Source organism: Otolemur garnettii, unplaced genomic scaffold (assembly GCF_000181295.1).
Source record: "Otolemur garnettii isolate 467f Iridium unplaced genomic scaffold, OtoGar3 scaffold00007, whole genome shotgun sequence".
Taxonomy (NCBI): Eukaryota; Metazoa; Chordata; class Mammalia; order Primates; family Galagidae; genus Otolemur; species Otolemur garnettii.
In genome coordinates, this window is record NW_003852402.1 from 25,751,559 (window position 1) to 25,766,666 (window position 15,108).

A 15,108-nucleotide genomic window follows, 5' to 3' on the forward strand; every position below is an offset into this window, starting at 1 on the left:
CGGAGACGCGGGCGGCGGCGGCGGTTCCTGCGCGCGCTCGGGCTCCTGCGGCCGCCCCATCCCCGCGGCTCGCCCGGGAAGGAGAGCGGGGAGGGCGGCGCGCGGCGGGCTCGCTCCGGCAGCCTGTGCAGCGGCGGCGGCGGCTGCAAGCCCTGCGCGCTCCGGCACCGCTTCCTCCTGCCCTCCTTCGCCGGAGAGTTCCTGTGTGCAGCGCTGGCGCTCGCAGGGAGGCGCGGAGGGGAAGGGAGGGGACGGGCGGAGGGGAGCGAGGCGGGCGGGGAGGGCTGGAGAGGTTGGGTGCGCTTGTGCGTTTCACTTTCCCATTGTGAAAGTGGGATGCAACTGGCCCCTTCCTCATCCTCTTCCTCCTCCGCCCTCCGCCTCCTGCCCGCCCTCCCTCCACGCCCATCTCCCCTCCCCTCTTGATTCGGTGAGATAGGGAGGAGGGAGGTCTAGTAATTTGGGTTACTGTGTAGGTGGCCTCTTTCATCTATTCATAACAAAGCTCAGCCTCTTGCCGCTGCTGCCACGGCCGCCACCATCACCCCTTTGGTTAGCCCGGGGCTCCCGGGGCGCGCTAACGGCGCACCGAGCGGGCTCCCGCGCTCGTCCGCCCGTGGGGCTGCTCCAACGCCCGGGTTTTGTTTACAAGAGCAGCCGGGGGAGGGGGGCGGTAGGAGCGGCGGGGAGCGAGGACCTAGGTTACGAAGGGGTTGCAGCGGAGGCCCGGGGCTCCGGCCACTGGGAGGCTGCGAGGGCGGCTGACAGGTGTGGAGCGGTGGGAGGGAGGCCCCAGGGAGGCGCGCAGGAGACGTGGTGGAGCCAGAGACTCCAGGGACCACGGCGCCCCTGTGACACGGAGTGGGTTTCCCCAGGTCAGAGGACTGAGGTGGTAGAAAGGCAGGCGCCACACTCTCGTTCTAGACAATTCTCGGGGCCGGAGCGCCCATATTTGAAAAGGATTTCTAATCTCCCTTGGCAACGGAGTCCCCGGCTCTCAAACCTTAGCACTTAGAAAGTTCTGCTCACCATCTAACCTAATAGATCATGGCTAACATTTCCCGAGCACTTACAACGTGCCGGACGCTGTTGTACATTCGGCACATGGATTAAGACTCATTTAATACTCATAACAACACTATTAATTAGTGACTGTCACTATCCCTACTTAGTAGTCCAGGAGAATGAACGGGAAAGGCTATGGCACTTGCTGGTGTCCTGCAAGTTGATAGCAGAGCTGAGATTCCAATTCTTATCCAGCCCCAGGGCCTTGTTCGTGTCCCGCTGTAGTCAAGTGCCACCTGTGGCCATTACAATAATCCCCAGAGATCATTCTCCACAGTGGGACTGAAAAGTTCCCCAAGTTAAACGCTCCAGCTCTTAGAGCCGAGTACCCTTATATCCTTAGAGGCTCTCCCTCCATCTCATTTCTCACTCTTTTTTCCTCTGGAACCCCAGAATTCTTACCACTTCATCCCAGGGGCAAAGAAGCCACCACAGCTACCAAGAATTTCTGAAGCTCAGAAAATTATCGCACACTCAGCAGTAGGTTCTCAGAAGGGGGCTTCCCAGAGGATGCGCAACCACCTCCCAGCTTCCTGAAGCAGCTGGTGGCTCCCATGAGCACCCTTACAGACTGGCAGGGGAGGCTGGGGGTGAGTGGGGGGTGTTAGAGACCTCTGGGGTTCCTTGGGAGGCTTCCTTCCTAGGCTATTTCCAAGCCAGAGATCCAGAGAGGGCCACTGGTTGCTGTCTGTTTTCTTCCTTCCCTCTAAGTTCCCCAGCTCTGAACGCAGCCTGTCTGGGGGAGAGAATGGGGTGCAGTGCTTCCCTTAATTGCTGAGCCCTGCTAAAGGAGAAGCTGTTGCAGGTTCAGACTGCAGCAATGCTCTGAGCTCTCCCCAGTGCTGAGGGTAAGGCAGGAGCTCTGGAAGGCTTAAGGAAAGGAGGAGTAGGTGGGGGACAAGCAGAAGAGAAGCGTGAGTTTCTACTCGCAGCTGAAGCTCCTATCACTTGAGCAGTGGCTCTCCTAATGCTGTGTGCAGAGTGGTCATCTGTCCATTCACAAGCTCCCCGTTTGAAATTGGATAACGTTATCTTTGCCTGCCAGTAGACAGCAAGTACTTTCCCACGAGATATAAGGTTGCCCTTTCTGCTGTGATGACGGTGTTTGGAGTGTCCGTGAAGAGAGCAGAGGAAGACAGAGAAAGGCTTGAAACACCCCGTGGATGTTAACCACTTCTCAGGCAAGGCACATCAGACCCTTTACCTACTCCAGAGCATCAGGCCTTACTTCCCTGTTCCCTACCCTGCTGGAATGTTTTAAGAATTTTTGCATTTTTTGGAAGTAGAAAAAAAACAGTATTTAAAAAAGCCAAAGCTTATAAAGCCCTAGACAGCATAGTAGGGGATTTATGCACTGGGATTTTGACAGTTTTTCCTGTGAGTGACGAGGAACACGATGACCTTTACTGGCTTCCTAAACCGACTGTGGCAGTGTCATTAAGTGCTGAGAAGCAACAGTTCAATTCCATTCTGGAGATAGTTTTACTTCACTGGTAACCAAGTCATTTCTCTAAGTCCCGGAGAGTTGGTACAATCAGTCGCAGACCATCTTGGGAGCTATTTGGATTAAACATACTCTGTGGTGCGGCATTTTGATCGCTACTCAATTCATTGCTGCTTCATTTTGAAAGAGAAACAGCATCTGAAAAATGCTACCCTCAAGAAGTATAAATGGCTTTGGTGGCTACTGTCCTTTGCCATTCTCCTGGGACCGTAAGCCCCACTCTCAAGAGTAGGGGTCTTTCCCCCTTCCATTTAATTGTATGCAGACTCCCGTGGTGAAAGAAACCAGCATCTGTGCTGTTTCTGGCATGAAAAATGTAGGCGATGAGGAAGCCCATAAATGCATTCTTTACTGACTCTACCCCATCTTATACACACACACACACACACACACGTGTTTGCCCCTTCCCGATTTTCTTGTGTACTAAAGCTCCACCTTCAGGACACAAGTTCACATTTGAAAAGTGTGGGAAATACAAGCAACTGAAATAAATATTTAGGCAATGTGGGTTTTGTATCTCTTTGGTCGCTTTCTCTTGGACACGGCCATCCGGCCCAAGGGTGCAAGTCCCCTCTCCAACAGGCTGAGCCTCTCTTGTTGGGTGTCACATATATAGTACATTTTGGAACTCCTTGTAACACAACTGGCTGAAACCCAAAGAAAAGAAGATGGTGCAGATTTATCCTCCAGACAGAGGCCTGCTACCACGGAAACAGGCAGTTCAGACTGATTCCAAGCAGTTTTATTTGCAGCGTTCACTAGATGGGGAAGTCTTCATAATGAGAAAATATCAACTCCCTCAGGCGCTGAAGGCAATCTGGGTTAACCAGGCCATCCACAATCAGACTCATTTCTGGTGGACAGGACTTGATAGATTCAGTGGTTTCCTGCTGAGGCTCAGGACATTAAGAACTGTTCAGTAGGCAATTGGTCACAGTCACAAGATGGCTATCATTGGTACTTCGGTTTTCTTTCTGACTTTTTTTTTAATCTGCCAGTGGTCTGGAGGATGACTGGGCTGGCAGAGATCAAAAGCAGCTAAGAGTGTCATTAGTGCTGTTCAACAAATTCTCCCCAGGCCTTGTCTACATGGCTGCAACCCCTGAGCAGAATTTGGGAAACATCACCTAGTGGACCGCAGTTGACCAGTGTTGTCCTTCTAGGGTTTAAGACAGGCCATTCCCCCCTCCACAGCTTTGCTCTTCTTCTTGGGGTCTTCCCCATTGAAGCTTTTATCAAAGTCCCAGCTCTTTTTGGCGACTAACAGGGAAAAAGAAACACCTGGGCCTCCTCTCTAGTCTGCTAATGAGTAGATGGTTGAATGTAGATTAAAGGAAGAGCTGTTTAATAAGTTTGAACTGATGCTGAGAGATGAGTGGACTACAGATCAATCAACAGGGAAAGTCAGTTGAACACAGCACAAGTTAAGCTGTGGCTGAAGGAACTTAGTCCCTTGTTCTCTCTGCCCAAGATGACTGTTGAGCATTCTTATGCTGGGTGACAGTATCCTTGGGCTGCTGGTTAAAGTGAGGCAGGCTTGGGGGTGTTCAGTTAGATCATGCCAACATTATAGTCACCATCTTTCCATATCACAGTTTAACTGCTTATGGTCATTCACCAGCAGAGGATGATTATAGATGGGAGAATGAGATGTACGAGAACACATTACTTTCTTTACTCAAAGTCCAATGACCTCCTTAAAGTTAAATCAGGGCCTTCATTCAGCCTTAGAGATGGATGAGCTATTGCCTAGGAAAGCATGTAAAATGTCAGATGTTTTTATGAGGCTGTGGAGTCTAGGATATCACCCTAGCATTCCAATATCTCACTTCTCAGGGAGTATACCTAATGTCAGAAAGTTTCTCTTTACCCATTCTCTGACACATTCACTAAAACCCTTGGTAGCTAAGAATCTGAGACCATTACCAGTTGAAAGCAAACAATGGTAAATCCACCATCACAGTGTTGTTCCAGAATGACTGGAGTTCACCCTGCATGAAGTAGGCCCACTCACCGGCTAATTACATCTTCAGATTTGGGGAATCTCTGTCATTTGAGCAGTCTCTTGAAAATCAAGCTTTTGTCCGACTTTTCACAAGATTCAAGCCTATTCCCTCCCTGTATTTTCCTGGCTGTTCTTTGGAAATGAGGAGCTGAAAGGACATCCAGGACTAGACACAAAATGCTGATCCCTGTCTAACCACACGTCACTTCCCAGGTCTCTGCGCTCTCGTCACAGCGCTGAGACTTGCTGTCAGCGTAATCCTAGGCTCCAAGTCCGCTGATAACCAGCAGCTTGGAATAAACCCATTCAAAAAGAAGAGCTGCCAGCAGCCAGGCCTTCAGATTAATAATAACTCCAACTCTTGAAATGAATAGCAGAAGATAAGATAAACACGGAGATAACTTCATAGCCACTTGTACTTCCGCTTCCTTGAGATTGAGCGAGGAGATGCTCTGAGCTGACGGGAGGGTTGCTGGACTTTGCTGTGAGCCATCTGATGCTCTCCGCCCAGCCTATGCCCTTGCCACTCCCTAGAAAGTATCCCCACTGAAGTGGGGAGGAAGTGTCCCTTGTCAGCTCTGGGCATGCACCGTTGCTGGCAGGAAGCTTGGCATGTGCCCCAGAGACAGGGCAATCCCACTCACCACCCACCCTGGGCCAAGCTCCGAGATTGGGGTCAACAGCGTCTCTCCCACACCCTCAGCCTCATGCACAGAATCCCACATGCAAAACCCACGAGACTGTTTGCCTTGCCTTCCTGCCCCTATTCCTTTTCTTTTTAAACCCTTTATTGAAGTATGACTACCATACTATATGTATACCCATTTAATATATGCAACTCGATTGGTTTGGACATAAGTATGAAACCATCACCACAATCTCTTCTGCCCTCTTTTAGTTCCCTCTATTTATTTCCTCTTCCCCATTTGGGCCGGACAGGCTCCATTTCTTCTTACAGACTGCTTGTCCACTCTTCCCCATCCTGCCCTAGGCTCAGAAGTTTGACATTTATGGACATCACTTTTTGGCTTCTGGTTGGAGTCAGCCCAAGGGAAGTCCCAGAAAGAGCCCGAGAATTGGGTAGGTAGAGTGAAGTTTGGATACGTGGTAGAACCTCCAGAGTTGACCACCTGCCTACATTGACCACCTTCTTACCTTGACCTGATTTTCGTGGACTGGACATGCACCACATGTACTTCTCAGTACAGTAGGCCTATTTCCTTATATTGACTGCTTCTGTGTATGTTGACAAGTTTGTTAGAGCCCCTGGGTGGTCATCTTACAGAGGCTCTACTGTTTTTATTCCCACTGCTCTATCGGCCATGGTTGTGCCCCTTTTAAAGGCCACAGATCCTGCGGACAGGCCTCTCTCGCAGCTCCAGCTGTGGCCTCAGCCTTCTCTAGGCTCAGTGACCACTCCCTCACCCTCCTTCTCAGGCCTGTGGGGTTCAACGACTCCCACGGTTTGTCACCCTCATTGGTCTCCCTTTATCGTGCCCGCACCTCAGCTGCGGGCCCTTCATTCACATATCTCTTTGCACGAGTCACCTGTTTCCTGCCAGAATCATGAGGAACAATCCAATCTCCCTGCACACATGGATCCAGAAGTGACCCCAAGTGATGTTGAAACCTGTGCATCCAGTCCGTCCATTGATGGAGAGCATGGACACTGCTAGGGAAGATGACACTCCTTTGTTTCCAAATGGCTGGTTCCCCGAATCTGGCAATGGAAAAAAAGCTACATTTTTATTCCATTCTCACGGGCTTTTCAACACGAAATTCAACCCAGGGATACAGACAAATGAAATGAAACCCTGACTGGGTAGGATTATTATTTTTTTTTTCCCACTTAAAACATAAAACTAAAAGAACCTTAAAAGCAAATCAGAACTACTAGCGGGTTAAGGGTTCAGAAGGTGGTGGGGGCAGAAGACGGTTATGATCCCTGGAATACTGCTGAATGTTTGAAATGCATTTTCAAACAAGATACAAAACGGAGCATACTGCTTTTTCCTTTTTAGACATTTTTCCTTAAGTCTGAACTCCAGCAGTTTCTCCAGTGAAGTCTAGAAATTCCACTTATATTCACTTTTACCAAAACAGGATTATTGGAAAATTGCCAGACTTCCTGATCCTCAGACCTCACCCTATCCCACCCCACGTTAATATTTCAGAGATTATTTTCGGTTCTTTGACTCCTTAAGGAATACCTCCGTGGCGCAGATAGAAACCCTCTAAAGATGGTGCTATTTTAGAGTGTACTTTATTTTTCTCCTGCTACGACTTTTGCACTTTAATCATCCGAACCAGCCAATTTGAAACTCGACTACCCTCGTTTATTGGACATTCTTAATGGTGATTAAATATTTACGCTGTCAGAGGCCTTTTTCTTTCCCCCACCACGCAAGCTGAAAATTTGGAACATTTAGGAGCTTTAATTGTGAGGAAAGGCACACGACCATTCATAGTCAAATAGTCAGAGACGTATTTCGCAGTCTCTTTGGTGGGGTGGGGGCACAGGAAGAGGGTGGGGATAATGCTGTCATGACAGGTGTGTGATCCTAGGGTGCAACCCTGGCATACTGGATTTCTTGCTGACTGTGGACTGGATACAGTCAGAGCTATTCTGAGGCCAATTAGCAGAATTGGCCTGAATCAAGGGCTTCTGATGGGGCCTCTGGAAGCCCATCCATTTCCATCTAGAACCCGCCAGTCTGGATGAAGGGGGTGAGGACTGCACGGCCAGGGCTCACGATCCCTCAGACATTTGGCTGTTCCTGCCTCAATGGTGTCATCTCCAGTCACCCCAGCCCCTAGAGCAGTCTAGTACATGTATTATGATGAAGTGCTTTGGCTACAAAAGGGCCACTGTTAAGGGTAGGGCTGCACAGGACACCTAGCCGAGCAGGCAAGAGGAACTGAAACCCAGCCTGACTTCTGCTCACCAAGCCCTGCGCGCTGGCAAAGAAGGAGACATCTTTTCGTTTGTACAAAGACTCTGCTGGCCAGCAGCACCCTTAATCAGGCCTAAGTTCCAGACCCAGTGCCACCACTCAATAGCTCTGCAGCCTCGGGCTCTCTGAGCCTCAGCATCCTCATTGTAGATGAGAAATAATAGCATCTGTCTCGTGGGATTTTCATGCATATTAAATGAGATAATATGTGTAAAGTATTTAGCACAATGCCTGACCCACAGGATATGCTCAGTAAATAAAACCTTTATTACCACTATTATTTACATGTGCCAGAGCTCCGATGCTGTGTTACCCACTGTATTGGTTTGTTGGGGCTACGATAACAAAGCACCTGTTATTTATGCCACCCCAGACTGGGTGGCATAAAGAACAAGAATTTATTTCTGCTCAGTTCTGGAAGCTGGAAGTCCAAGATCAAGATGTTGGCAGGGGTGGCTTCCTCTGAGGCCTCACCTTGGCTAGTAGATGGCCATCTTCCCCCTTCACGTGTCTTCTCTCTGTACACATCTGTGTGCAAATTTCCTCTTCTCGTCACATTGGATTAGCGCCCACTCCAGTGACTTCATTTTAAAGACCCTATCCCAAAATACAGTCCTATTCTGAGGTACTGAGGTTAGGAGGTCAGCATATGAATTGGGGGTGGGGGTGATATAACTCAGCCCAGAACACCCACTCTCCATCTCAAGTCCTATGCGGAGGGAAGAATTTTAACTAGCATTTCTTGGGCACATGATTTTGTCCAGCACTGAGCACATTTACTTCCGTTTTTTTTTCATTTATTTTTGCAATAACTTTGTGAGTATTATGACATCGTTTTGCAGATAAGCAAACTGAAGTGCAGAGAGCTTAATGACATGCCAAGGTCAGAGAGCATGGGGGCCCACGATGGCCTTGAAGCCCTTCTTCTGGCCAAGTCCATGGCCAAGCCTATGTCAAATTTGCTGACGGATTCTCTCACTGTGTGGTATTAGTGGCTGATAATGCTTAATCTTCTACCTTCTTTGGTTGGTTTTTCATAGTGGGTCAACTAGCCAAAGCAGAGCAAAGACTGTCCTCCCAGTCTCTTCCTTAATAAAATTTTCCCTGATCTCCCATTGGTGGGTGTCCCTGTGTGTTCGTTTCTCACTTACTGTCCTATCCCCCTGTATATTCACTATCTATTTCCTTTTCTCTTGATGCTACCAGCTTGAGTTCCATGAAGGTAAAGAGGGGAGGCCACTGGTGCTAAGAGTGGGTGTTGGCTACATCAGAGCCAGCAGGAAAGTGTATCTAGAGGGTCTGTCTAAACTGCACCCAAGCCCACATCTACAATAGGTGGATGTGCTGCTCTGACTCAGGTTGTCTTAGGATATCGAGAAGAAACCAGGCACCTACATGGATCTGAGATTTCTAAATGGCATAGGAATAGGAGAGAAAACTAACAACAGGAAGAGGCAGGAGAAGGGTTTTGGAGAACTGCAATCAATGCAGGAGAGCAGCAGATTTAGGGGCAAATACTTATAAAGAGCTGAGAAAGTGATACAGAAAACAAGGTGGTATAAATACGGCAAGCAGACAGAAAGTATGAAGCAGGAAGGCAGATGGCGAACGTGCCCCTGTGATGGGGAAGACTTATTTTATGCAAAGGAAGAATATTTATTTTAGAAATATTAAAGTGTGGGGTGTAGTGCTTTAAGAAATTTAACATAGAGAAAAGCCAGATTTTGAGAATAGGGATATGAGAGGGTAAGCATTACCAAGCTTTATTACTAAATACTGCCGCCCATCAGATGTGTATCCAAGGATACTAGGAACAATAAGGATGTCTCTCTGTGTGTGTGTGTGTGTCTTTGTGTGAAATTAGATTAAGGGTCATAGATATAGTACAAAGCTGAGAATGCTACTGATAGTAGTATTATTTATCTCTTTAGGTACAAGACCCATCTTTTCAAGTAGATTTTCAGCCTCTGTGAACAAGCGCTGTGTTATTAACAATATTAGGATCGTGAGATAATTTGATTCAAAAATGGAAGAGTATTTGAAAAACATTGCTGGTGCTATGTGAATGAGTGTGACCCAACCAAAAACACAAAACCTAGTTGGTGAACCCATGTATACCTAGTTCAGGAGAGATCCACAGAGGGGTGACAACTCAAATGCTTGTTGGAGGGGTACAGTCAGCATGAAGGCATGAGAAAAGAGGCCTCAATAAAATAGGACTTAAAGCACTTCTCTGTTGTAATAGACTATGTAGAAAGAATAAAACAGTCCATGTAACAGGTTAGGGATAAAGGACCCTCTGGCTGGTATGGAGGATCCTGTGGCCTCAGCACACAAAGACCAAGATATTGACCACAAATGGACCCCAATAAGCAGAACTTTGCCCAGATAATTTTCTCAGCTTCAGATTTGTCCAGCATTTAAGTCTTTTGCTCATCTTGAGGCTCTTGCCATGATTATTGTTAAAAACAACAAGTATTGGCCAGACGCAGAGGCTCACGCCTATAATCCTATCACTCTGGGAGACCAAAGCAGGAGGATCTCTTGAGCCTAGGCGTTCAAAACCAGGCTGAGTATGAGCAAGACTCCATTCCTACTAAAACTACAAATTAGCCTGGCGTTATGGTGGGTACCTACAGCCCCAGCTACTTGGGAGGCTGAGGCAAAAAGATCACTTGAACCCAGGAGTTTGAGATTGCTGTGAGCTATAATGTGATGGCACTCTAGCCTGAGCAACAGAGTGAGACTCTATCTCAAAAAAAAAAAAAAAAAAATCCAAAGTATTTACTAAGGCATTTATGCTAAGACCTGGGGATATATTCAATATTCTCTCCCATTTTTAGCCACAGGATTTTCCTTCTTCTTGAAATAAGCCAGGACCTTTCATGCCTTTGTACCTCTGCATTCACCCATGTAACAGGTTAGGGGTAAAGGGCCCTCTTTACCCCTAACCCGTTACATTCACCATACTTGTCACTTAAAACACCCTCCTCTCTTCTCCACTTTTCCAACTCTTATTTGCCCATCAAAGTCCAGTTTTAAAAGGCATTTTCTCCTGGGAGTCTTTCTCTTCTAAACTATAAGCTCCTTTAAAACAAACAAACAGAGAAACCAAGTGCCAGCACATCTGTAGTCCCCCAGGACCTAGGGCCTTGCGTATAGCCCATGCTCATTCATTTAGCCCCAAATGGTAACGGGTATCTCTTCACGCCCACCTCCCGCCTCCATTCTAGCCATGCACTCAAACTTAGCTGTCGTATTTGTTTCACTGAACCTTTCCTCCACTTGGTTATGAATTCTTTCCTCTGAACTTGAACTTTATTTGTAAATCTATGACGGCATTTAAATCTTGTGATTCATGTCATACACTTGGCATTGGGCGTGTGTTTAGTTCTCCCACTTAATGTGCGTTCTTTGAGATCAGGATTAGTGTCTTATTCCGTTTATCTCCATAATTTCCTTTAAACCTCAGACTTTCTGCTTATTTCCTTGCTTACATCTTTAAGAAATAACTTTGTGAGAACCCCACCAGGTTCTCATGGTTGGTTAAGTTCAGGGCTGAGGGTACGACAATGAGGTGGTAGGTTAAGGGCTGGGGGTCCGACAATAAGCAAGAGCAATGGTTCCATCCTTGCTCAGATTACTACACCCTGCACAGAACCAGTGTTTCAGAAAAATGTTGGTTGAATCCTGGTGTAAAGCCTGGATTAGGCTGCCCCCAATACAATGACTTAACTTGGCGTGTGCACAGTACATACCTACCAATTCATGAGTTGATCATCTGTCCAAGGACAGGGATAATAAAAGGAGAAAGACAACACCTCACAGCAAAAAAAAAAAAAAAAAAAAAGAAAAAAAAAGAAAAAAAATCATTGACAATATGGAGGAACAACCAGCGCATGCAAGTCTGAACGTTGCTTTTGGATTATTTGTTAATTTATAGCACCTTTCAAACTTTGTTTGAAAATGGCTTTGTGTTGAAAAGGGAAGAGTCTTATACTGTAATTATGTTCGGCAAGCTTATAATAATTATAATAATTATCAACTGAGTGCCAATAATACTTTAAGAACGCCACTGCGCATAAAGATCACACTAGTGTCTAACAGGTATTTAAAGCTAAGCTCTTTAAAATTGAAAAGGCACAGCTTCCACGTTTTCTATTTTTTAACAAGCAAAGATTCTGACAAACCATTACTCTCCTCTTCCTGTTAGAAACTTCTGTTTACATTTACAAGAAAAACTTTCTCTAAGATGGATTTCCTCTCAATCCAGTGGGAATTTAAGCAATTTATTTTCTTTAACATACCTTGAATGATATCCTCTCATCTGTTTGAAAAATATGACAACATGCCATCTTTGAGGCCTTACAGAGAAGAGGACACACCCCGCAACAGACCAGCAAGCTTTCGTGGGTGTATCATTCTATAACGCATAGAAAAAGCCAAGCTTGGACGCACACCAGGGTGCCCCCTAGTGGATGTAAAAGGTACTTAACACAGAAAAAACACATTCACTACCTGAGGGGAGTTGGTGGGTACTGTGGTTTACAAGATTTCATTCCTCCCTAGCATCTGTTCCTGAAAATTGGAAGTATGTCACCGATTAATAAAGGTTTGATTAGCACTCCTGTTTCTATCCGGCATCTGCAGTAATTAAGGTATCTGCCTGCAGGCTTACAAATGCAGAATGAAATTATAGTCAGAACAGTACAATAAAATGAACACTGTTTTACGAACAGTGCCACCTAATTTCCCTAAGACGCTCCCCAATTCACATTCTCATCTATAACTATTTGGTACAAACTGATATGGTGCCGTCATCCAGATCATGAAAAAAAAATGGCTCTTTTCAGAGAAGTTATTAATATCTAGGGTGGCCAGCTACTTAAAAAGTGTGCTTTTGTATATTGTCCAAATTAGATTTCTGAGTGTTAGTCTTTGTCATGCTTCTACTTATCACGTGTCTATCACGTGATATCTTCCATACACGCTTGTTGATTACAGGCACAACACTAGGTACGAGGCAGTGGGGGGACAGAGGAAACAGGTAAGAATAAGACACAGCCCTTGACCTCTGAAAAGCTGTTTACCTATTGTGACACATCAGCTTTCTGTCTCCTTTACTGGTTCTCCTTCCTCCTTCTGTCTTTGCAAATGCTGATGTGTAGGGGACCATGGTAAATATTTTCATCTGCCCAGATAGCTTAATTATCCCTGTTCTTCTGGTAATAGATCCTACAGCCCTCATCCCGTCCAGATGGGAGCACATGACCCAGGTCTGGCCAATCCAAATGCTCCATATGTTTGGCCCAAGGATAGGTCATGTGATTCCAACAAAAACAATCAGGGTCCTGTCAAAGGATTGTTATATGAGTGGTGGGAGAAAAAAATTCTTTTATGGGAGTGGCTAATCTGGGGCTGTCAGTGATTTTGTCCTCTGCCCAGTAGAAAACTGACTAAAGAAGGAGGCAATGCTCAAAGAGAAGTGGAGAGGAGCTAGATGGAAAGAGAGTGAGGGTTGGAGAGAGAGGGAGATACACACACACTGACTAGCTGAGGCCCACTTGAACCTTAGTCCTTGTCTTTTGACTTCAATTACTTGTTCTGTCTTTGGCCCCCTCTTGTTGCAATATTCTCCCTGTCAGTATCACCAATGACCATGGGGTTCTGCCATTACTTATCTGCTGATGACTCCAAACTCTCTATATCAGAGTGATGTCTTGAATTTTAGATCTGTATGTCTACAGGCCTACTGGTAATGTCCCTTGGACATTCCCTGTGCACCTCAAGTCAATTTTTCCCCACATTTCATCCCCACATGTTCTCAGTCTCACTGGATGACAGCACTGTCCACTGACGTTCTTAAACTAGAAAGTGGGAGCCATCCTAGATACTTCCCTAACCTTCTATATTTAATCAGCTGGCACACCCATTGATTTGTATCATGGGCTTGAGTTCTCATCATAAGATGTTTCATCTCCCAGATGCCCTCTGTTCTCTCATTCCTACTCCTTGGTTTGGACCCTCATTTCATAACTAGGCTGTTTTAGGTGAGACCCTCCAACCCAGCCTTTGCATTGACCTTTCATTGTCTCCCTACATGGACAGCTGATTAGATCACTTCCTGTTAAAAAGCCTTCAATGGCTCCCTATTGTTTCCCAATCTTTTATTGTTATGGGCCCATCAGGCCTTACTCTACTTGGCAACACCCTCCTACTCTTGCCAAGCCCTCTGGGGGCTCTGTCAGTCCCCTGTCTAGCAGTCCCAAGGGCTGAGAGGGTAGTATCTCAACACACCATATGGCACCCTTGTTGGGAAGCTCTGGCTTAGAGGATACAGCTTATACTTCTTAGCTTGATACAGAAGGTTCCTATCTGACTATTTCCATAGTATTATGGTCTCCATTCACCCTTAAGCATGGGTAACAGGGCTCAGGGCTGGCTAGTTGGAGAGCAGCTGGGTGAGATCAGCAAAGAAGAACTCAGGGGCATCTATAGGTGGGGCTGATAAGCCTGCAGGCTTTTGTTGCTGTTTTTTTTTTCTGTCTAAAGAAGGAGGCTGATACTAGGCTTCTACTAGGCTTATGACATTCAGGGCTTTTGCATCACCTTGGAGTCAGTGACAGGCTGAAACACAGGGTTAGAAGGCCTTCTTCCTGTCTCTGCATGTAACACTGTGTCAGCATCAGAGGGGAGAAAGAAACAATCAAGGAAGAAGCCACACCTCAAAGATGTCCTCCTGCGGACTCCCCACAATGACTAGGGAGATGGAAGAAGGAAGGGGTTGAGTCCTAGAGTTACCACACTCTGGGGATAACCAGCCGGTAGAACCCAGGGGTGCTAGTTGTGGCCTCATTGGTACCCACTGCAGATACCCTGTGAAAACTAGTTTACATAAGCTATAGAAACCAGTTATGAAGTGGTTAGCTACAAGGAAAAATAATCTACTTACAGCATAGACACGCGGGGGTTAATCTTTTCTCTCATGAGAAGGCATCCAATATTGGTTGCTATTCAGTGTTAATATCAAAGGGCCCCCAGGCTCTTACTTTCTGCTGTCACAAAACAGCTGCCACAGCTTCAGACATCATATTCGTAGTGGAAGGTGAGCTTTCTCCTTGCTAGACCCTGTCTTTGTAGGCCCCTACAGACGTCCCTGGGTAGACATCTCCTTGGGCCGCATTGATAAGAAGGTGGTCATGTGCCCACCTTATACCAATCGCTGGTGAGGAGTAAAGGAAAGACTGTGATTGGCCTAGGAGCCTTGGTCTGGGGGAGGAACTTAGTTACCTTCCTTGGGACCATCCCGGGAAATTGCAAACTGAGCATTCTTTTACAAGCTAAGGAGGAGGACCGGGAACAAAATGAGGGTTGGCCAGGTAAAGTATGGTGTGCACAGCTCGAACGCTGAAAGATTTCAGTTCTTTAATCCTGGAAGGGCTCCGCTTCCATCTTCCCACGGGCCAAATCTCACTTAAGCTTTTGATTTCTATTGTACCATCTTCTCTGATCATCATTCTCCAGAACTGACCAACCCTTCCATGGTGTCACCAACATATCCAGTCCATACCCCATATTTA